This window comes from Kogia breviceps, chromosome 12 (genome assembly GCF_026419965.1).
Source record: "Kogia breviceps isolate mKogBre1 chromosome 12, mKogBre1 haplotype 1, whole genome shotgun sequence".
Lineage (NCBI taxonomy): Eukaryota > Metazoa > Chordata > Mammalia > Artiodactyla > Physeteridae > Kogia > Kogia breviceps.
The window spans coordinates 74,810,865-74,833,170 of NC_081321.1; the positions used below are offsets into that span (position 1 = coordinate 74,810,865).

Here is a 22,306-nt window from a genome sequence, read left to right on the forward strand (position 1 = left end):
TCATTTATCTCAATAGGAATTTTCAGTTCTACTGATTGTAACTACTCTCTGGGATCGAATATTCCAATTAATTTCTTCCCTATGTATAGATTTCTCCTTTTTTTTCTTTTTTTTTTTTTTACTAAATGCTTTAGGCATTTCGTAAAACTTTTAGGGCAAAAATCACCTATGAATATGGGCTTTTTGTATTTTCCTCAAATTTTAAAATACGTTAGAGAAAAATAGTTTTAAATAAAAACATTGCTGTAGTAGTTTCCTCTCTGGAAGGTAAATTATTTTTTTTAAGTATAGCTAAAGATAGTATGTAATTAAACGCTAAACACTGACTTCAACTGTACACAAGAATTCAGTGAGAACTGGATTATAATGGTTAAGAAAGTCTTCCAGAGTCAGGAACCTAACTAGCTGTGACTTTGGTCACTCACTCAGCCCTTTCCATTAGTAAAATAGAGGCAATGATGACATTACCTCATTGGTTGTTTTGAAAATTAGGTATAAATCAATATATAAAACACATAGAACATTGGCAATCATCAAAGTTTAGCTGTTAACATCACTGCTATTTTAAGGAATAAGAGCGTCAGAACGATAAAGGGAAAGGTCTAACTGGAATTGTAGTGAAAGCTGCTTCAAGAAATGTCCCTCGGGGGACTTGCCTGGTGGTCCAGTGGGTAAGACTTCATGTTTCCAGTGCAGGGGGCCCAGGTTTGATCCCTGGTCGTGGCGCTAGATCCAACGTGCATGCTGCAACTAAGAGTTCACATGCCACAACTAAGAGCTTGCATACCGCAACTAAAGCTCCTGCAGGTGGCAACTAAGACCTGGTGCAGCCAAATAAATAAGTATTAAAAAAAGAAAAAGAAGTGTCTTTTTCTTTAAAGAAAGAAATGTGCCTCAAACACATCTTAATGAATCAGGAAACTGGCATTCTGTTTGTTTATTTAGCCAGACTTCAAGGGTGGCTGATTGTGTTAATTGTCCATATAGGCCTCTCTTGCGTTTTGTTAATATTTTGCAGTTTTTACCATTTGCTTTTCTTATGCCCCTCCTTATGAACAATACTTTTAATCTAATATACACCTTTTGGTTTGTATTTGTTCCTTTAAAATCTGTATCTTTATATTAATGCATTTTAATTTATATAAATTTTATGGGTTATATTTCACTGTTTCTTACTTTTTAAACCAGCAAGTTCTTTTTATGATTCAACTTTACAATGTGTACATCTTGTCCACGACCTGTAATTGAAAGGCTGACTTTTTCTTTAGCAGATCTTTTAAAAACAGCTAGGATGTTGTATAACAATGTTCTTCTCGTGTTCTTGTTGGAATAATCATTCATGTTCCTGGCTAGAAAGCACATCCATATTTTCCATATTCATAATTTTGGATAAGATGCATTCTTTTTCTACTAAAAGGATGCCGTTCCTAATTGAGGCATAAAAAAAAATTAAGAAACTCTAAAGAAAAAAATGTTTGGTGCTATTGTTTGACTACCATAGCTAAAGTACTGAAGAAGTGTAATACAAACCTACTTTTCTTGAATAAAACCAAATAAAATGTGTTTGTTATTCTATGCTTGGTGCCAGTGTACCGTAATGAAAATTCCAGAAACCACTGTGCATTTCATTTATTGAATCTGAAGAAATAAACTGCACTGGTGGTAATACAGCCAACCTTTCTTCACTCTCTATCTGCTAAATTAGGGAAGCAGAAATAAAGTGATTGCAGTTGTGCTGTGAAAACCTCAAACAAATGCCTTTTGTTCCTCGTTCAATTTTTTTTAAAGATACCTTCTAGTAGTCTGAAGGAAAATGTATTAACTATTTTTGCGTTAAAAAATCTCATCACTAATTTTGTAGCTCTCAGGACCATACTGTTTTTTACAATTTTCTATACAGTGTAATTTCATTGTTTTCCTGGTGAAAATACAAACAAAGTAGTACTTAAATGAACAAAAGAGAAAACAGGAAAAAGAAGCTGTGTGATTCAAGGTCAATAATAAAAAGAATCTTCATTTATTTAAATTTTGTTACCAATTACCTATCAATGTTCAGTGCTTCAGAAAGTTCAAGGAGGATAAAGATTTTGAAATGGTCATTGTCTTTGGTCACTTACTTCGCTTGTAATTAATTTAGAATTTGATGGCAGTAACTGATGGCCTTAACATGAGCTGTTCTTTGTGTGTAAAGAAAAACAATGTGAAAGATATAAATAGAAAGTTAATATTGGGGAAAGTTTTTGATTATGTGGCTGCTGGATCAAGTTTTTAAGCCATGAAATGTCACAATATTTCAGATTTAGGTCATATCAAATCAAGTTTACCATCATTTACCTTGCTAAATGCTATAAAAGGTACAAACAATATAGAAGAGATAACCTACCCCACAGTTCATAAAAACTGAGATGTCAAACTACTTCCCCATGCATTGGCCAGTTATTCAGTCTCCCAAAGGCTAATTTGTTATAACAAACACACTCAAAGTCTCTGTGCCATAATTTGTGTTTAAGGCTATTATGAAATAATCATATGCAATAAGTACAAAATGTGTGCTAGGGTATTAGAGGAGCCTGGAATAAATCCTTTCTGAGACAGTTCTTATGTTTTATAATGGAAATGTCACACAATCAGAACTTTTCCGCAAATCCAATTCGAATAGCTGTGTTTCCTCATATTTGGCTTTTCTACTGTGAAGATTCTAGGGAATGCTATCTACCATATCATTTTAACTGTGTCTGTTGATTCTGAAGACCTTGTTTCTAGAATCCTTAATATTTCAGTCTCTCTGTGCTTGTGAGAGAGAGTGTATGTGTGAGATTACTGTTAGTAAAGATGGATTTACCTTATTAAACCAGTAAGGAAAGACCAATACCAAATTAAAATTTTATAAAAACTTACACTTTCTAGGGCTTCCCTGGTGGCGCAGGGGTGAGAGTCCGCCTGCCGATGCAGGGGACACGGGTTCGTGCCCCGGTCCGGGAAGATCCCACATGCCGCGGAGCGGCTGGGCCCATGAGCCGTGGCCGTTGAGCCTGAGCTCCACAACAGGAGAGGCCACAACAGTGAGAGGCCCACGTACCGCAAAAAAAAAAAAATTAAAAAATTTAAAAATAAATAAATAAACTTACACTTTCTAATTCTGCCTGGAGAAACATGATCAACTGGGCCACCTGAGCTATCACAGGGTCAAATGACTGTCTGAAGCCCTTTGGAATTGTCTTTGCACTGTCTGCACACTTAAATCAGACTTAGCACCTCAGCAAGTGGACCGATAGACATTGGACTTTCAAAATATCCTTTTCCTTGCCTCCTGAAACTACAAAATAGTTTCTCCACATTTCCCTGAAAGTTCATAGTGAGCTTAAGCATTTTGTTTATAAAGAGATCTGTATCCAATAAAATAAATTTTTAAAAAAGTAAAAATTTACACATTATATATCAACCATACTTTAAGAACTTTTTAATAAAAAAAATTTTTTTAAGAGATCTGTACCCAAAATGAAATGATTGTTATTATTCTTACATTTGTATATTTTCCATTATAATCAAAGTTATTCTTACATCTGCTTGGAATTTAGCTAAAGAGAATTGTTAGAGAAAGAAAAATCCAAGGGGAAAATTGAACAAGCATACACATTTTATAGAAAAGAATTCTTGTAAAGTAAAGCAAAGTTATTGGAATCTAAAGTGACTTGGCTAGGAGTACTTGCCACTAAGCATTTTTCCCCTCAGGTAGAATATTGCAGATTGTATTTGAAATATTATAAATCTAAAAAGAACTGGCTCCATAATCCACTATACATTTACAAATTTCTCCCAAGCCAAACATATTCATTTCAAATAACGTTTTCAGCCAAAGGACAATAAATATTTTCACTGTTAAATTCATTTTCAATTGCTCAAAAAGCCTCCAAGCTGTTGGCTTCATAAGTTGACAACTCACTCCCTATAATCATTTCTAGGATTCTATCTCAAATCCATAAACTTTATGCAATAATATGTGATTTTTTTTTGGCTTTTTAAGTCCTTTAATGGCCACCTAATCGCATTGCTTTTAACTTATTCAATCTATGAATATTAGGGAAAGTACCTCAAAGTAATTTTAAATACACATCTTACCCTTCTCTAAATTCTTAGAAGAACAATGATCTAAATTCAGATTTTAAAAATAATGCCTTCCAGGTGTGGAGACACGGATGTAGAGAACAAACGTATGGACACAAAGCGGGGAAAGCGGGTGGCAGGGGTGTGGGTGTGTGGTGGTGGTGGGAGGAAATGGGAGATTGGGATTGACATATATACACTGATATGTATAGAACAGATAACTGATAAGAACCTGCTGTATAAAAAATAAATAAAATTCAAAAAAAATAATCATGCCTTCTATAAATAATCCAAAAAAATAAAAAGAAGCACATTTTTAAATGAAGATTCCTTCTAGAAACTTTCAGTATTCTTTCCATACCCTTACCTAAGGGATTCTTAAAATTTAGAATCATCCAGGGAACTTGTCCAATTTTCATGTTCCAAAGCTTTAGTATCAGAGACTCTGACTTAGTAAATTTTAGATGGAGGCCAGGAATCTGTCCTTTTATCATGACTTCATGGTGACACTGATTCAGATTGTTCAAATAAAACACTCTGAAAATTTTTGCTGTCTATTTTTTATTAAATTGTGATTATTGATCTCAACCATTTTCTTTTTCCTTGTGTTTCCTGGAAGACCAGGGCCTACAGCAGAAGGTTTAAAAGCTGGGGAATTTTCTTTAGCTATATTATAATCAGTTATTAAAGAGTTACTTAAGCTTGAGGTAGAGAGAACAGCATAGAATTTCACTCTGGCACCTCTGAAATATATATAGCCTTGTTGTTCTTTAAAATTTAGAACTTTCCATAGCTTATGAGAAGGGAGAGAAAAATAGGGAAACGTTGAATGCACACTCTGCCAGTTGGCCATTATGCCAACGTGGGGACTGTAATGAAAAACCTTCATGGTTTTCTTTCCATTTTCACCAGATGGAATCTATCATAACAAACCATTTTAAAAGCCGCTCAGGCTGGGAGGGGTGTGCTGTAGACAAACTGTCAGCTCCAGCACTGACAGGATCCCTATTTCTAGGCACTGAATCTATCTCTTGGGAAACTTATAAACATCTTTGCAAAAGATATTAATTAGTCTTTAGTATTAATTCATTTTGCCGGCTTCTTTGTTATCATGAGCTTATTCCCTGTCTGTAGAGAAAGGAAACTTTCCTCTTTTCCCACTGGTCCAGCACAAGAGATGCTTTGGTGCATTTAACAGACATCAATTAGAGGTGGGAAGCCACCTTGTGTCTGTCCCCCAAGCCAAGAACACTTTTTGGTGAAAGTGTTACCCTAGTAGTCATTTGAATAAATGGAGGTAAACACCTCTTCCATAGAACTCATCTTCCAGACAGGTGGAGAAGAGGTGTGTAAACAAGCTTAACACAAGGTATAAAAGGGTATGTGGCATGAGACAGTGGGGACTGTCATAGAGCTCACCTGAAGAAAAGAAAGAAAGAATTAGAGGTGTGGGGAGAGGGACAGACAGGCAGGAAGTTCAGAGAAGGAGACTGTGATTTGATTTCATGATGGGAAGCAATAATGACTTTACAGGAAAAGTGGCATTTAAATCCCCCCTAAAGTGTTTGGACGTGGAGGTGGGAAAGTTTGATGTATTAAGAGTATTGAGTGGTCAGACTAGGTCTTTAAAGGAGTGTTGGAATTATTGCTGATGACACCTCCCCAGATACTACATTCAGTCGATCAGTATTTAGCCAGGGATGTTCTCTAGGGCATGAAATATGGGTTGGAGGGAGCTAGAGAGAATGAAAACAGTTTTCATTGAGCACCTGAGAACTTCTCTTTCTCCTTTAACATTTAGAGTACATGATGATAAGGACTCCAACTTCTTAGCTGTGGTAGGTTTTTTCATGAGATTATGCTCAAAGTTCATCCTTGTCAATGATGTTGATTTTTATTAAAATTGCGTAATCTTCACAATATCTGAGAACAACTAGACCTGCATCACGTTTTACAACTTAAGTAGATGAATTCATATACTTTTATTTCTATCAGATTTCTTTAAGTGATATTTTGTCCCCTGTAGGAGGATGCTGCAAGGATTCGTTCCTCAAGGACGAGGGGGAGAGCTGGGGGAGAGAATGGAGAGGTGGTGCAAAGAAATCAAAGATTTCAGTTCAGAAGGAGTAAACTAATAAAAAGAAATGTGCTTTAGATCAGAAATAACTTGTAAGAAACTATGGGCCCTTGGTAACACCTGAACGTATTTCTCATATTTCTCTTACCTAATCAAGACACCAGATCACAAATTTTTCTTTACTCTCTAACGAAAACATAAAGAGCAAGGCTGGTTAATCTCTGAAAAAGAAGGTTTTTAAAAGAGATTTTGCAGGTGTTCCATTTTTCTCCTGTAATCAGCAAAATTGATTTAAATGTCACAATTTGCTGACACTATTGTGGTTCCTGTTGGAAAAGGGAAAAAGCATTACAGAGGGTCTCCCAAAACAAAGGAAAAAAGTTTTGTGTCATCTTCTAGAATTTGTGCATATTTATTTTATACTATAAATGAACTTATTTCTTTGAATGGAATGTCCTAGCATTTTTTTTAAAATAATGTGAGAAGACCTGATGGATTACATGTGGAATAAGGAATCTGGTCTTCATCAAGTTGTTTCTGTTTATTGTATTTTCTGAGCATTTGTCTTTTCTTTTAACTTTTCAATTTCCCGTATCCAAGGAGAAAAAGATGTTGAATGATGGCCAAGACCAAGGACTCATCATGTCTCTATCCTGTCCTGCATTCCACTCTTCTCCACCCCAGGCATCTGGAGAATAAATGCACAGAAGTCAAGGCCATACAGATGCAAATTTCTTTGAGATTATTTTTTACTCCCAATGTTACTCTGTAACACTGTTGGCCCAAATGGAAAACACTCTTTTTCTAGATGAGGGTCAGACATCAGAGGCCAACATCACTGGAGACCCCAAGCCCACAACTAAATCTTCTTTTTCTATTCTATATTATTAGATAGGTGAGAATGGTGAGCCCTATGTATAAGTCTGGTAGGGAAAATTTTATACTGTGTCATCCTACAAATCTGTCAACTAGCAAACAGGCAAACTACCAAGCAATTTGGCCTTGTGGAAAAAAGAGAGAGAGAGACAGAGAAAGAAAGAGAGAGAGAAAGGAGAGAAGGGAAGAGAAGAGAAGGGAGAAGAGTTTATTATTAGGAGACTCAATGTCCTGAGTGAGAGAGATAAACGACACCCCAACACTTTAGTCCCATAAATGTCTATGCATTCAACAAATATTTACTAAGTGACTTATATGTGCCAGGAGCTAATGCTCCAGTAGGCCCTGGAGAGAGAGCATTAGAAGTAAAAGACTAAAATATATGCCTCCATGGAACTTATATTCTATTAGGGGTAAAACAATTAATAAGAGAATGTAAATAGATAAAATATACATATTAGGTGGTGACAAGTGTGGAGGAATGGGATAGGATGTGTGAAGAGATTTCAAAAATTAGTTAAGGGAAGACATTTTATAAGGATCTGAAGGAAGCAAACCATTCTGAATCAATTTAGGTTCTTTGAGTTACTACCAAAAGCAACTCTGGCTAGTTTAAACATAGAGGCAGATTCATTAGAAAGATACCAGGGTTACTTGCATAAGTAAGGAAGAGAAAACAAATAAGCAAATATGTAACAAACAAACAAAAAACAAAGCAAACAAATAAATACTTTATAGTTTTAGAAGGAAACCAACAAAGAGCTACCCACAGGCTTCTGCCCCAGGAGTTGATGCATTTCATCTTTAGCTACCTTGCCATGACGACATTCTTTTCTGTGTCTCCTTTGGAGTTTTTATATTCTTAAGGGAAAGAACATTACTGACTCGTCTCAGGTTGTAGTAAAAGCAGAATGACCACAGACGGCAGAGGAAGCTTATTACAGGGGTGGGAAAGTTCTGCAGAGGTGAGGTCATAGAAAAGGGTAAGTAGTATGTAGTAGGCCTTTGAATTAATGAAAGAGAGGAACCAATTTGTATGTATCTACAAAACTGAGTAACCTGTTTCTTCTTAAGAGTGAGTATAAGAATCAAGAAGAGCCTATGGGTTATTTTCTGCCTGGGGTGTCCTTCCTAGTGTCTCTCAGCAGCCTCCAGGTAGGATAAGGCTACTGGAGATTGAGTGGACAGTCTGGAAACCATAAGCTGTAGAGAGACAGTGAAAGAGGCAACAACCCAGGATGAGCCAAAGTCCAGCTTCACCTCCTTTGTAGGATGGCACATGTCTAGCCCTGCTCCCTGCCATTGCCTGGGTAAACTGTGTCATCAAGGGGACCAATAAGAAGAATACTGAGATAGTCAAGACACATGGTGAACCCAAAGTCTTGCTCTGTGGCCTTGAATCAGTTAAAACTCATAGACTCTTACAGCTCAGAAGACTGTGGGCTCATTTATTCCAGTCTTCTTGATTTATGTATGAAGATAACAAAGATCAAAGAAGTAATCACTTAGCCAGATACTTAGTGACATAACCATGAGGATAACCCAGGCCTCTCCATTCCCACTGAGTGTTCTTTCTGCTCTATAAAACCACCTACTTGGCCAGGAAACTTCGCTTCATTTTCTTCTTTTCAAAAATGGGTGTGAATGTCTACAGAATAGTTCATAGTCTTTAGTATGAGACAGATCTGTGTTTAAACCTCAGCTTCAGATCTCACCATCGGTATGAAATTTGGCTAGTTAATATAAATTCCCTGAGCCTCAAATTCCTGTTGTGTAAAATAAGGGCAAGATTTACCTCATGGAACTCTTTTGATTTTTAAAGGAGGTATTTATATTACCTCCTTTAAATACAACTGTTTTGAATACAACTGTTAATGAATTTTAAAAATAGCCTATTTGGGTTGTTTGTACAAACTGAATCGTTTATCAGTGTTGTTTGTTTGTGGCCACAGCTTACATACTTACATTATATTGTCTTTGGTGGAGAAGAAGAAGGAGGAGGGGGAGGGGAAGGAAGAAGAGGGAGGAGGAGGGAGAGGAAGGAGAAAGGAGAGGAAGAAGAAGGAGAAGAAAAAGAAGAAAGAAGAAGAGGAGGAGGAAGAGAGAGAGGAGACAGCATAACAGCTTACATTCCAAGTGAATAACCAAAACTTCCAGTTTTGTCCTCACTCTAAACTCGACATGGAAAAGGTACAAGGGAGGGAGAATTATTTTATCATAAACTAAACATTCTCATCCTCTCAAGGAGGGAGATCTTGGACGCATGCTATTGGAATTTGTGTATCTAATACTTCAGCTCAGCAGGTGCTAGATGGGTTTACTTGAGAAACAAAGGAAGCATTTTACTTCTACAGTAAAAGAATTATTTGGAACCTGGCTGACTGCTGCCTGATACTTCATCTCTGAAGCGAGAATTAGATACACTTTAGAAAAAAAAGTACATAAATGAAAGGCTTCTCTAGTACTGAGTGTGGTGACATCTATCATGGTTACAAATAGCCCTGAAGTGTGTCTCCAGTTACTTTTTCAAGGTCTAAGTGAAATCTAATTCCACTTGTTTCTTGTCTGAGGAAGGATAAAGAAAGGCTAGAGATAAGACAAACTTAGAATGGTTGCCCTGTTTGAAATTGAGAATATTTTAAAATATACCTATTGCAAAAAGATAAGCTAAAATTGCTCTAGAGTTACTTTCTGGCATTCATTAGGCTTTCTTTCTTTCTTTTTTCTTTTTCTTTTTTTTTTTTTTACAGTATTACCTTTTCAGCTGTTGCTAAAATAGTGGAATTAGGTAAATAGAGGGAAAGTACAACCCTGGAAAAGCTAAAACTATGCTAGCAGTAGTCGAGGAAACTCCAACCTTAGCAATATCCTAAACAACAATGAAAATGGTGGTGAACTGGGAGTTAGAAGTAGTTCTCAAGATTATAATAGTCAAGAAACTCTCTCCCAAGGCTTTTCAAAATACATATCTGGAAAATAATTTAAGTGGGTACATCAACTTCTGAGAGTGTGGTGATTTATTTGCATTGTTGGCAGTCTTTCCTGATAAAATCTGGATGTCTATTTACCAGACAATGTCTCTTATTGAAATGATCTAAATTGTGATATCTAAGTCATATCAAAAAGTTTAGCAAATGGCATTAGATTTCCCATTCTTTTAATTTTAAAATAATCCTTTTTTAAGCAAGTCTTTGTTAAGAATTTGGACAAAGCCATTTTCAAGGCTAATACCTTTGAACACCTCTTTATACATACTAATAGCCATGAAGTCATAGTACTTGTAATTTCCATCTTAGACAAATAAAGGTTATTGTTTTCTTAGAACAATAAAATTTTAATAATAAACCTAGAATTAAGATGATTGTACTTAGGACTAAAGGCCATTAAAAAAAATTGAAATGGAACCTTCCTCCCAGAATTTTTCTGGGAAAATGCCAAGGAATAAAAATGAGAAGACAGATGGAATTTTTTTTTTTTTTTTTTTTTTTTGCCAGTGAGTTGACAAATTGGAAAAGTGATTGCAAAATCTTGGAAAGCTTTAGTCTTTCCAACTAAAGAGAAGAAAAGCCATGCTCCTATCAACAAAATGCTCAGGTCCCATAAAAAGGGCCCCGATTTTTAGACTATGTATTTGTCTGAGGAATAGAAATACTCAAAGGAGTGTCAATCCTTGGCCAGTGTTAACTGGCCAAGTGTAATTAGCAGAACAAATGATCTCTCCAGTCCTCTCCCTCATCTTTTAACAGCAATATTTAAAACTGAATTGATGTAGAATGGGAATCTGCATAACACCTAAGGGAGAATAGAATGCCGGACAATCTCTGAATAGGTTATTTCGAGTCAAGGAATCTGCTAGTCTATGAGGGACTTTAGAATGAAAGTTTCTTTGGGTATTACCTAGCCCAAATCTTTCAGTGATGTATGGGCCCTTGAAGCAAAGCAACTTAACTCTGGAAACCTGACAGGAACAGTGTTTGAAGTGGTTAAAAACACAGACTTTGGCCCCTGTCTTTATAGAGACCTCCAAATATGGTTATTCTGAGGTACTGGGGGTTAGTACTTCAACATATGAATATTTGGGGGGCTTAAATTCAACCCATAACAGGAAGTAAGAGAAGGCATCGAAAGATTAGTTAGAAGCATTGCAGTTGTTCAGGCCAGATCAACTGAAGCTTGCACTAGGATGGTAGAAGTGGAGATGGGGAGAAATGGACAAATATGATGTACATTTTGGTGGCCTATTCATTAGAAATTGCTGATAAACTGGATGTGAGGTACAAGAGTAGGAGAAGAAGCAAGGATGCTCTCTAGTTTGCTGTCTTGAGAAATCTCTGGATATCATTTATTATCCTGGAAAGTTACCTTACCTCTCTTTTCCTCAGTTTCTTCATTGTAATTTTATGATATATCAAATGCATAGGAATGTTGAGAGGATAAATTCTAAGATATAAAATACATATGAAGTACTGAAATATATACTATTAGATATTATTTTCTCTTGATTTTGATGTATTTTTGAAATTCATATTTTAATAACATAATGATACCCATAGGTAAAGCATCCAGTCCAAGAAGTAGAGTATTACCTGTCACTTCCATGAGCCTATTACCTTCGTGCCTATGCTACCCTTCTAATGGCCACTCCCACCATGAAAACCATTGTCCTGAATTTTGTGTTTATCATTTTTTGGTTTTGCTTTCATAATTATACTTGTTTCATATATATTTATACATAAATAATATATTGTCTTATTTTACTTAATATTAAACTTTATAAAAAATATATCAGTCTTCTCAGATTTGCTTTTTCACTCAATGTTCTATTACCAAGATTCATTCATGTTATTGTGTTTAGCCATAGTTGATTATTTTTACCACTGTATAATATTCCATTTGATACTACATTAATTTTTTCATTGATGCACATTTGGGTTTTGCTACTCTTTTGCTACTTCTTAAAGGACCATTATGGATATTCTATATACATCTCTCTTTGCACATATGCAAAGTTTGTGTTGGGTTTGTCTTGCTACTCAAAGTGTGAGCTGACTGGCAGTGTGGGCATCACCTGGGACCTTGCTAAAAACATGGAATCTTGGCACATTCTTGAAAATTTGTAATTTACCAAGATCTCTGTTGTATGTATATACACATTGAGGTTTGAGAAACACTGTAGGAAAGGAATTGCTGGGTTACAGGATAAATGAATTTTCAACTTTACAAGATGATGCCAAATTATTTGCCTAAGTAGTTGTACCAATTTACATTCACATCATTAATAAATAAGAAAAGTTATGTTCCTCCAATGCTTTAAATTGTCATACTTAATTTTTGACAATTGAAGAGGCAAAAATTATGTCTCTTTGTGGTTTTAATTTACATTTCCCTAATTTCTAATGAGTTGAACATCCTTTCTTTTTTGGAGGTGGGGAAACTAAAGGGTCACAGTGTTATCTGTCAAATCTCTATTCAGGATTTTTCCCATTTTAAAGTAAGAATGTCTGCCTTTTTCTCATTGATTTAGTGAGGTTCTTTACATATTATTGTTATTAATCCTCTACAGGTTATACATGTTGCAATTATCTTCTCTTAGTTTCTGTCTTTTCATTCACTCCCTTTTATAGTATTTCATGATAAACAGGAAGTCTTAATAATAATATAATCCAATTCATCAATCTCTTCCTTAATGATTTGTCTTAAGAAATCACTCCTGACTTCACATCAGAAATATATTCATCTATCTTTTCTTCTAAGCATTTTAAAGTTTGTGCTTGACATTTAAGTTTTTAATCTATTTGGAACTGATTTTTGAGTGTGAGATGAAGAATCCAAGTTCATCGTTTTTCCTTGTGAATTACTGATTTTTCCAGTTATTTTTGTTGACTTGTTCCTACTCTCCCTAGTAATATGCAACATTGTCTCTCATATATCAAATTTCCATACAAATGGGAATATGGTTATACATTTTGTAGTTTATCCTACGGGTCAATTTTTCTGTTCTTTGCCAATACTATACTATCTTAGTTTTAACTTTATATAGTCTTGTAGTTGGACAAGTCCTCCATCATTTATTTTCAGGTGTGTCTTGCCTATTCTTTTTTTTTTTTAACATCTTTATTGGAATATAATTGCTTTACATTGTTGCGCTAACTTCTGCTGTATAACAAAGTGCATCAGCTATACATATACTTATATCCCCATATCCCCTCCCTCTTGCATCTCCCTCCCACCCTCCCTATTCCACCCTTCTAGGTGGTCACAAAGCACTGAGATGATATCCCTGTGTTATGCGGCTGCTCCCCACAAGCTATCTATTTTACATTTAGTAGTGTATATATGTCAGTGCCACTCTCTCACTTCATCCCAGCTTACTCTTCCACCTGCCCGTGTCCTTAAGTCCATTCTCTATGTCTGTGTCTTTATTCCTGTTTGACCCTAGGTTCATCGGAACCATTTTTTTTTTTTAGATTCCATATATATGTGTTAGCATACGGTATTTGTTTGTCTCTTTCTGACTTACTTCATTCACTCTGTATGACAAACTCTAGGTCCATCCACCTCACTACAAATAACTCAATTCTGTTTTTTATGGCTGAGTAATATTCCATTGTATATATGTGCCCCATCTTTTTTATCCATTTATCTGTTGATGGACACTTATGTTGCTTCCATGTCCTGACTATTGTAAATAGTGCCGCAATGAACATTGTGGTACATGACTCTTTTTGAATTATGGTTTTCTTGGGGTATATGCCCAGTAGTGGGATTGCTGGGTCATATGGTAGTTCTATTTTTAGTTTTTAAAGGAACCTCCATACAGTTCTCCATAGTGGTTGCATCAATTTACATTCCCACCAACAGTGCAGGAGGGTTCCCTTTTCTCCACACCCTCTCCAGGTTTTATTGTTTGTAGATTTTTTAATGATGGCCATTTTGACCACTGTGTTGTGATACCTCATTGTGGTTTTGATTTGCATTTCTCTTAGGATTAGTGATCTTGAGCATCCTTTCATGTGTTGGTTGGCAATCTGTATATCTTCTTTGGAGAAATGTCCATTTAGGTCTTCCACCCACTTTTGGATTGGGTTGTTTGTTTTTTTTGGTATTGAGCTGCATGAGCTGCTTATATACTTTGGAGATTAATCCTTTGTCCGTTGCTTCATTTGCAAATATTTTCTCCCATTCTAAGGGTTGTCTTTTGGTCTTGTTTATGGTTTCCTTTGCTGTGCAAAAGTATTAAGTTTCATTAGGTCCCATTTGTTTATTTTTGTTTTTGTTTCCACTTCTCTAGGAGGTAGGTCAAAAAGAATCTTCCTGTGATTTATGTAATAGAGTGTTCTGCCTGTGTTTTCCTCTAAGCGTTTTATAGTGTCTGGCCTTACATTTAGATCTTTAATCCATTTTGAGTTTATTTTTGTGTATGGTGTTAAGGAGTGTTCTAATTTCATTCCTTTACATGTAGCTGTCCAGTTTTCCCAGCACCACCTATTGAAGAGGCTGTCTTTTCTCCACTGTATATTCTTGCCTCCTTTATGAAACATAAGGTGACCATATGTGTGTGGGTTTATCTCTGTGCTTTCTAACCTGTTCCATTGGTCTATATTTCTGTTTTTGAGCCAGTACCATATTGTCTTGATTACTGTAGCTTTGTAGTATAGTCTGAAGTTAGGGAGCCTGATTCTTCCAGCTCCATTTTTCTTTCTCAAGATTGCTTTGGCTATTCGGGGTCTTTTTTGTTTCCATACAAATTGTGAAATTTTTTGTTCTAGTTCTGTGAAAAATGCCATTGGTTGTTTGATAGGAATTGCATTGAATCTATAGATTGCTTTGGGTAGTATAGTCATTTTCACAATGCTGATTCTTCCAATCCAAGAACATGGTATATCTCTCCATCTGTTTGTATCATCTAATTTCTTTCATCAGTGTCTTATAGTTTTCTGCATACACGTCTTTTATCTCTTCTAGGTAGGTTTATTCCTAGGTATTTTATTCTTTTTGTTGCAGTGGTAAACAGGAATGTTTCTTTAATTTCTCTTTCAGATTTTTCATTATTCGTGTATAGGAATGCAAGAGATAACTGTGCATTAATTTTGTATCCTGCTACTTCACCAAATTCATTGATTAGCTCTAGTAGTTTTCTGGTAGCATCTTCAGGATTCTCTAAGTGTAGTATAAAGTTGTCTGCAAACAGTGACAATTTTACTTCTTCTTTTCTGATTTGGATTCCATTTATTTCTTTTTCTTCTCTGACTGCTGTGGCTAAAAATTCCAAAACTATGTTGAATAAGAGTGGTCAGAGTGGGCAACCTCATCTTGTTCCTGATCGTAGTGGAAATAGTTTCAGTTTTTCACCATTGAAAATGATGTTGGCTGTGGGTTTGTCATATATGGGCTTTATTATGTTGAGGTAGGTTCCCTCTATGCCTACTTTCTGGAGACTTTTTATCATAAATGGAAGTTGAATTTTGTCAAAAGCTTTTTATGCATCTATTGAGATGATCATATGGTTTTTATTCTTCAATTTGTTAATATGGAGTATCACATTGATTGATTTACGTATAATGAAGAATTCTTGCATTCCTGGGATAAACTCCTCTTGATCATGGTGTATGATCCTTTTAATATGTTGTTGGATTCTGTTTGCTAGTATTTTGTTGAGGATTTTTGCATCTATGTTCATCAGTGATATTGGCCTGTAGTTTTCCTTTTTTGTGACATCTTTGTCTGGTTTTGGTATCAGGGTGATGGTGGCCTCGTAGAATGAGTTTGGGAGTTTTTCTCCCTCTGCTATATTTTGGAAGAGTTTGAGAAGGATAGGTGTTAGCTCTTCTGTGAATGTTTGATAGAATTCGCCTGTGAAGCCATCTGGTCCTGGGCTTTTGTTTGTTGGAAGATTTTTAATCACAGTTTCAATTTTGGTGCTTGTGAATGGTCTGTCTATATTTTCTATTTCTTCCTAGTTCACTCTCAGAAGGTTCTACTTCTCTAAGAATTTGTCCATTTTTTCCAGGTTGTCCATTTTATTGACATATATTGCTTGTAATAATCTCTCAGGATCCTTTGTATTTCTGCAATGTCAGTTGTTACTTCTTTTTCATTTCTAATTCTATTGATTTGAGTCTTCTCCCTTTTTTTCTTGATGAGTGTGGCTAATGGTTTATCAATTTTTTTTATCTTTTCAAGGAACCAGCTTTAGGTTTATTGATCTTTGTTATTGTTTCCTTTATTTCTTTTTCATTTTTTTCTGATCTGATTTTTATGATTTCTTTCCTTCTGCTAACTTTGGGGTTTTTTTGTTCTTTCTCTAATCGCTTTAGGTGTAAGGTTAGGTTGCTTATTTGAGATTTTTCTTGTTTCTTGAGGTAGGATTGTATTGCTATAAACTTCCCTCTTAAAACTGCTTTTGCTGCATATGATAGGTTTTGGGTCATCGTGTTTTCATTGTCATTTGTTTCTAGATATTTTTTTATTTCCTTTTTGATTTCTTCAATGATCTCTTGGTTATTTAGTAGCATTTTGTTTAGCTTCCATGTGTTTTTATTTTTTACAGTTTTTTTTTTCCTGTAATTGGTATCTCGTCTCATAACTTTGTGGTCAGAGAAGATACCTGATATGATTTCAATTTTTAAAAATTTCCCAATTTTCACAAATTTACTTGATTTGTGACCCAAGATATGATCTCTCCTGGAGAATGTTCCATGAGCACTTGAGAAGAAAGTGTATTCTGTTGTTTTTGGATTGAATGTCCTATAAATATCATTTAAGTCCATCTTGTTTAATGTATCATTTAAGGCTTGTGTTTCCTTATTTATTTTCATTTTGGATGATCTGCCCATTGGTGAAAGTGGGGTGTTAAAGTCCCCTACTATGATTGTGTTACTGTTGATTTTCCCTTTTTTGGCTGTTAGCATTTGCCTTTTGTATTGAGCTGCTCTTATGTTACGTGCATAAGTATTTACAATTGTTATATCTTCTTCTTGGATTGATCCCTTGATCATTATATAGCGTCCTTCTTTGTCTCTTGTAATAGTCTATTTTAAAGTCTATTTTGTCTGATATGAGAATTGCTACTCCAGCTTTCTTTTGATTTCCATTTGCATGGAATATCCTTTTCCATTCCCTCACTTTCAGTCTGTATGTGTCCCTAGGTGTGATGTGGGTCTTTTTAGACAGCATATATATGGGTGTTGCTTTTGTATCCATTCAGCTACTCTATGTCTTTTGGTTGGAGCATTTAATCCATTTACATTTAAGGTAATTGTCGATATGTATGTTCCTATTACCATTTACTTAATTGTTTGGGGTTTGTTTTTGTAGGTTTTTTCCTTTTGTGTTTCCTGCCTAGAGAAGTTCCTTTAGCATGCCTTGTACAGCTGGTTTGGTGGTGCTGAATTCTCTTAGCTTTTGCTTGTTTGTTAAGGTTTTAATTTCTCCATCGAATCTGAATTAGATCCTTGCTGGATAGAGTAATCTTGGTTGTAGGTTTCTCCTTTGCATCACTTTATATATGTCCTGCCACTCCCTCTGGCTTGCAGATTTTCTGCAGAACGAGCAGCTGTTAACCTTATGAGGATTCCCTTGTATGTTATTAGTTGCTTTTCCCTTGCTGCTTTCAATATTTTTTCTTTGTATTTAATTTTTGGTAGTTTGATTAATATGTGTCCTGGAGTGTTTCTCCTTGGATTTATCCTGCATGGGACTCTGTGCTTCCTGGACTTGATTGACTATTTCCTTTCCCATATTAGGTAATTTTTCAACTATGATCTCTTCAAATAGTTTATCAGTCCCCTTCTTTTTTCCCTTTTCCTCTGGGACCCCTATAATTCGAACATTGGTGAGTTTAGTGTTGTCCCAGAGGTCTCTGAGACTGTCCTCAATTCTTTTCATTTTTTCTTTATTCTGCTCTGCAGTAGTTATTTCCACTATTTTATCTTCCAGGTCACTTATCCATTCTTCTGCCTCAGTTATTTTGCTATTGATTCCTCCTAGAGAATTTTTTATTCATTTACTGTGTTGTTCATCATTGTCTGCTCTTTAGTTCTTCTACATCCTTATTAAACGTTTCCTGTATTTCTCCATTCTATTTCTAAGATTTTTGGATCATCTTTACTATCATTACTCTGAATTTTTTCAGGTAGACTGCCTATTTCCTCTTCAATTGTTTGGTCTGGTAGGTTTTTACCTTGCTACTTCATCTGCTGCATATTTCTCTGTCATCTCATTTTGCCTAACTTTCTGTGTTTGGGGTCTCCTTTTCTCAGGCTGCAGGTTCGCAGTTCCCATTGTTTTTGGTGCCTGTCCCCAGTGAGTGAGGTTGGTTCAGTGGGTTGTGTAGGCTTCCTGGTGGAGGGGACTGGTGCTTGTGTTCTGGTGGATGAGGCTGGATCTTGTCTTTCTGGTTTGCAGGACCATGTCCAGTTGTGTGTTTTGGGGTGTCTGTGAACCTATTATGATTTTAATCAGCCTCTCTGCTAGTGGATGGGGTTGTGTTCCTGTCTTGCTAGTTTTTGGTATGGGGTGTCCAGTACTGTAGCTTGTTGGTCATTGAGTGGAGCTCGGTTTTAGCACTGAGAAGGAGATCTCTGGGAGAGCTCTCACTGATTGATATTACATGGGGCACAGAGGTCTCTGGTGGTCCAACATCCTGAACTCGACTCTTCTACCTCAGAGGCTCAGGCCTGACAGCTGGCCGCCGCACCACGACCCTGTCAGCCACATGGCTTTTGGGAAGTCTGAGGTCTTCTGCCAGTGTTCAGTAAGTGTTCTGTAGGAGTTTTTCCATATGTTGATGTATTTTTGATGTATTTGTGCATAGGATGGTAGTCTTCACTTCTTACTCCTCTGCCATCTTGAAGGTCCTTCCTTGCCTATTCTTGATTCATTGCTTTCCCACATAAATTTTAGAATCAGTTGTGAAGTTCACACACACACAAAACTACACTGGAAGTCCATTTTCTTCTTCCATCTGTCAATTTTCCTCTAGTGTATCCCCTGACAAACCTCTACAGGCAAAGCCATCTAAGAATTAGTTTGCAGAGTCCCATATCGAGCATTACAGAATATAAAGAAATGGCACTGGATCTGAGATTCAATAAGCAAATAAATGGTACTTTCTCTTACTATTTCTAATAATGTATCCATAGACTCTTTCATGTTTTCTAAACAGTCATATAATCTGCAAAAATTTAGAATTTTATAATCTTCCAATTCTTAATGCATTCCATTCTTTTTCTATTATGCTGGCAAGTTCTACCAAGAACCTGTTGAATAGAAGTAGTGATAGTGAATATCTTTTCTTTATCCCATATTTTAAAGGAAATCATCCTTATCAAATTGAATATTTATTACATTAATTTTCAATTCAGTAACATGATTAAAGGCTATAAATTTTTTTTAAATTACTAATATCACAGATTCAAACTCATTCTGATATACAATATTTTCACCATTATTTGTATTATATTTTTAGGTCTTTATTCAGATTTCTTCTTTTTGACCCATAAGTGCTTTAGAATTGTTTTCTTAGTTTCCAAATAAATGTGAATTATCTTCTTCATGGTCAACTTCTGATATATTTTATGAATTGAGAATGGTACCTGTAGTCTACCTATTCTTTGAAACTTGTTAAAACAAATTTGGCTTTGTGGCCAAATATGAAATTAATTTTTATAAATGCTCTATTTGAACTTGAAAAAGGTATTAATTCTCTAATTTTTGGTTATAGAATATCATATATGTCCATTAAATCAAGGTTGGAAGTTCTAATCTTCTATATCTTTGCTGATTTTTTAATCTTCTTGAATATCAATAATTAAAGGAGTGTTCAAATCTACCACAGTGTTATTAAAGTCTTTCTTTACCCTTCTTTAGTTATGTTAATTTTCTGTTTATTTTGATACTATTCATTAGTTGCAAATATATTTTAAATTATTATATATTTTTATATTACATTAAACTTTAGGTTGTGACATTGTGAAACTTCATTGCTAATGACGCATTTTGTCTTCAAGTGTATTTTATCCATATGATTAGAGCTATACCAGATCTTTTCCTAATATTTACCCCATATATTTTCCTACCCTTTTACATTTTCCTTTTCTCTTATGGCTAACCATATTTTTTAACTAAAACATTTGGTGTTACTGTGAAAGTTGATATATTGACACAATTCTACCATCTTAACTTTCGATTTCTATCAATCTCATTTTTTAAAAACTCTTTCTCCTTTGTTTTTTTAAATTTTGATTTATTGAATCTTTGGGTTTTTTAAGTCAATTTTAAAAATACATATTGTTTTTTTTAATTTATAGACTCTACTGATTTTTCTTGTTCTTAAAATTTTACCATACAAAATTACCTTAGGAACAATAAAATAAAACAATATGTTGACCTCCTTCTTTAATGATAAAAGGGCTTAAAACATGTTCACTTATCTTACTCTTCCTAATTTACATATGTTTCCTACTCATCTATATATTTCTACGTCCTTTTAAAAAATTACACAAATTCAACATGTTCATTATAATTTGACACCATGTTTTATTTCTCTAATATTTGTCATTTAATTTAATTTTTTTCTTACTCTTTAAAAAGTTTTTCTGAGATCAGTTTCCTCCTTGAAGATCATTTTTTGGAATATCCTAAGTGGTAAACTGTACACATCTTTATTTTTAAATAGGTTTTTGAAAAATTTCCACAAATATATATTATCAGTTATTTACTCTAACTGCTTGAATATATTATGCCATTATCTTCTGGCTTCCATTTTTCTCTTTTTTGCAGAGAAATCTGCTATAATTCTAACTGATGTTCCTTTGTAAGTAGTTTTTCCTTTCTAGATTAATGGATTTATATTTTTATTAGCTCTGAAAAATTCCCTGGTATTATCTTTTAAAATATTTTCTCTCTGCATTTTCTCAATTCTTTCTTTACAGGTCTTCTTTTAGACCTATATTAAAAATAGTTATTCTAGTTTCCTTAATTCTAAAACTCATATTTTTTGTTTTCTCTTTATCTCCTTTTGCAGCATTTTATAAACTTTTCCACTTATATATCTTAAAGGTCATTAATTCTCTCTCTAACTGTATTCAATCTGTTCTTTATTCATGGAATCTGTTTTTATCAAGTATATCTTTTATTGTTAAAAGTCCTTTTATTTCAATGATTATATATTGCATTTCTAAAATGCATGTTTCTACTTTCTGTTTCTATGATTTTGACTATTTTAGATATTTCCTATGAGTGGAATAATACTGCATATGCCCTGGCTTATTTTACTTAGCATAATATCCTCAAGGTTCATCCATATTGTAGCATGTGACAGAATAATCTTCCTTTTTCAGGCTGCAAAATAATCCATTGTATGTATACACCACATTTTCATAAACCATTCATCTATTGATGAACATTTGGGTTGCTTCCACCTTTTGGCTATTGTGAACAGTGCTGCAATGAATGTGGGTGTGCAAATATCCCTTCAAAATCCTGCTTTGAGTTTTTCTGGATATATACCCCAAAGTAGGATTACTGGATCACATGGTAATCTTATCTTCAACTGTATGAGGAGCCTCCATCCTTTTTTCCATAGTGGCTGCACCAGTTTACATTTCCATGGATATTGCACAAGGGTTCCAACTTCTCAGCATCTTCAATGACTTTTTTTTTCTCTTCTTTTGAAAGTGACCATCCTGATGGATATAAAGTAGTATATCATTGTGGTTTTGGTTTTGTATTTCTGTAATGATTAGTGATGTTGAGCATCTTTTAATGTGCTTATTGGTTATTTGTATGTCTTCATTGGAGAAATGTCTATTCTTCTGACCATTTTTAATCAGGTTGTTTGGAGTTTTGTTGTCGTTATTGTTGAGTTGTAGAAGTTCCTTTTGTATTCTGTGTATTAACCCCTTATCAGATATATGATTTGAAATTATTTTCTTCCATTCCATAGATTGCCTTTTCAGTCTGTTGATTGTTTCTTTAGACATGCAAAAGCTTTTAATTAGATGTAGTCCCATTGTCTATTTTTAAATCTTGTTATCTGCTTTTTTTCACAATCAAAAATCATTGTCAAATCTAATTGCCTTGAAGATTTTTACCTATGATTTTTCCAGGAGTTTAACAGTTTTAGATTTTATATTTAATCTTTAATCCATTTTCAGTTAAATCTTATATGTGGTGTAAGATAAGAGTACAAATTCATTATTTACCATGTGGATATTCAGTTTTTTTCAGCACATTTTGTTGAAGAGA

General features: G+C 34.7%; 1 long non-coding RNA gene across 9 annotated transcripts in view; it reads left to right on the forward strand.

Moving 5' to 3' along the window:
* Window positions 1–22,306, forward strand: part of LOC136792280 (uncharacterized) — a 520,212-nt gene that overhangs the window by 322,667 nt on the left and 175,239 nt on the right. The gene's annotated exons all lie outside the window — the stretch shown is intronic.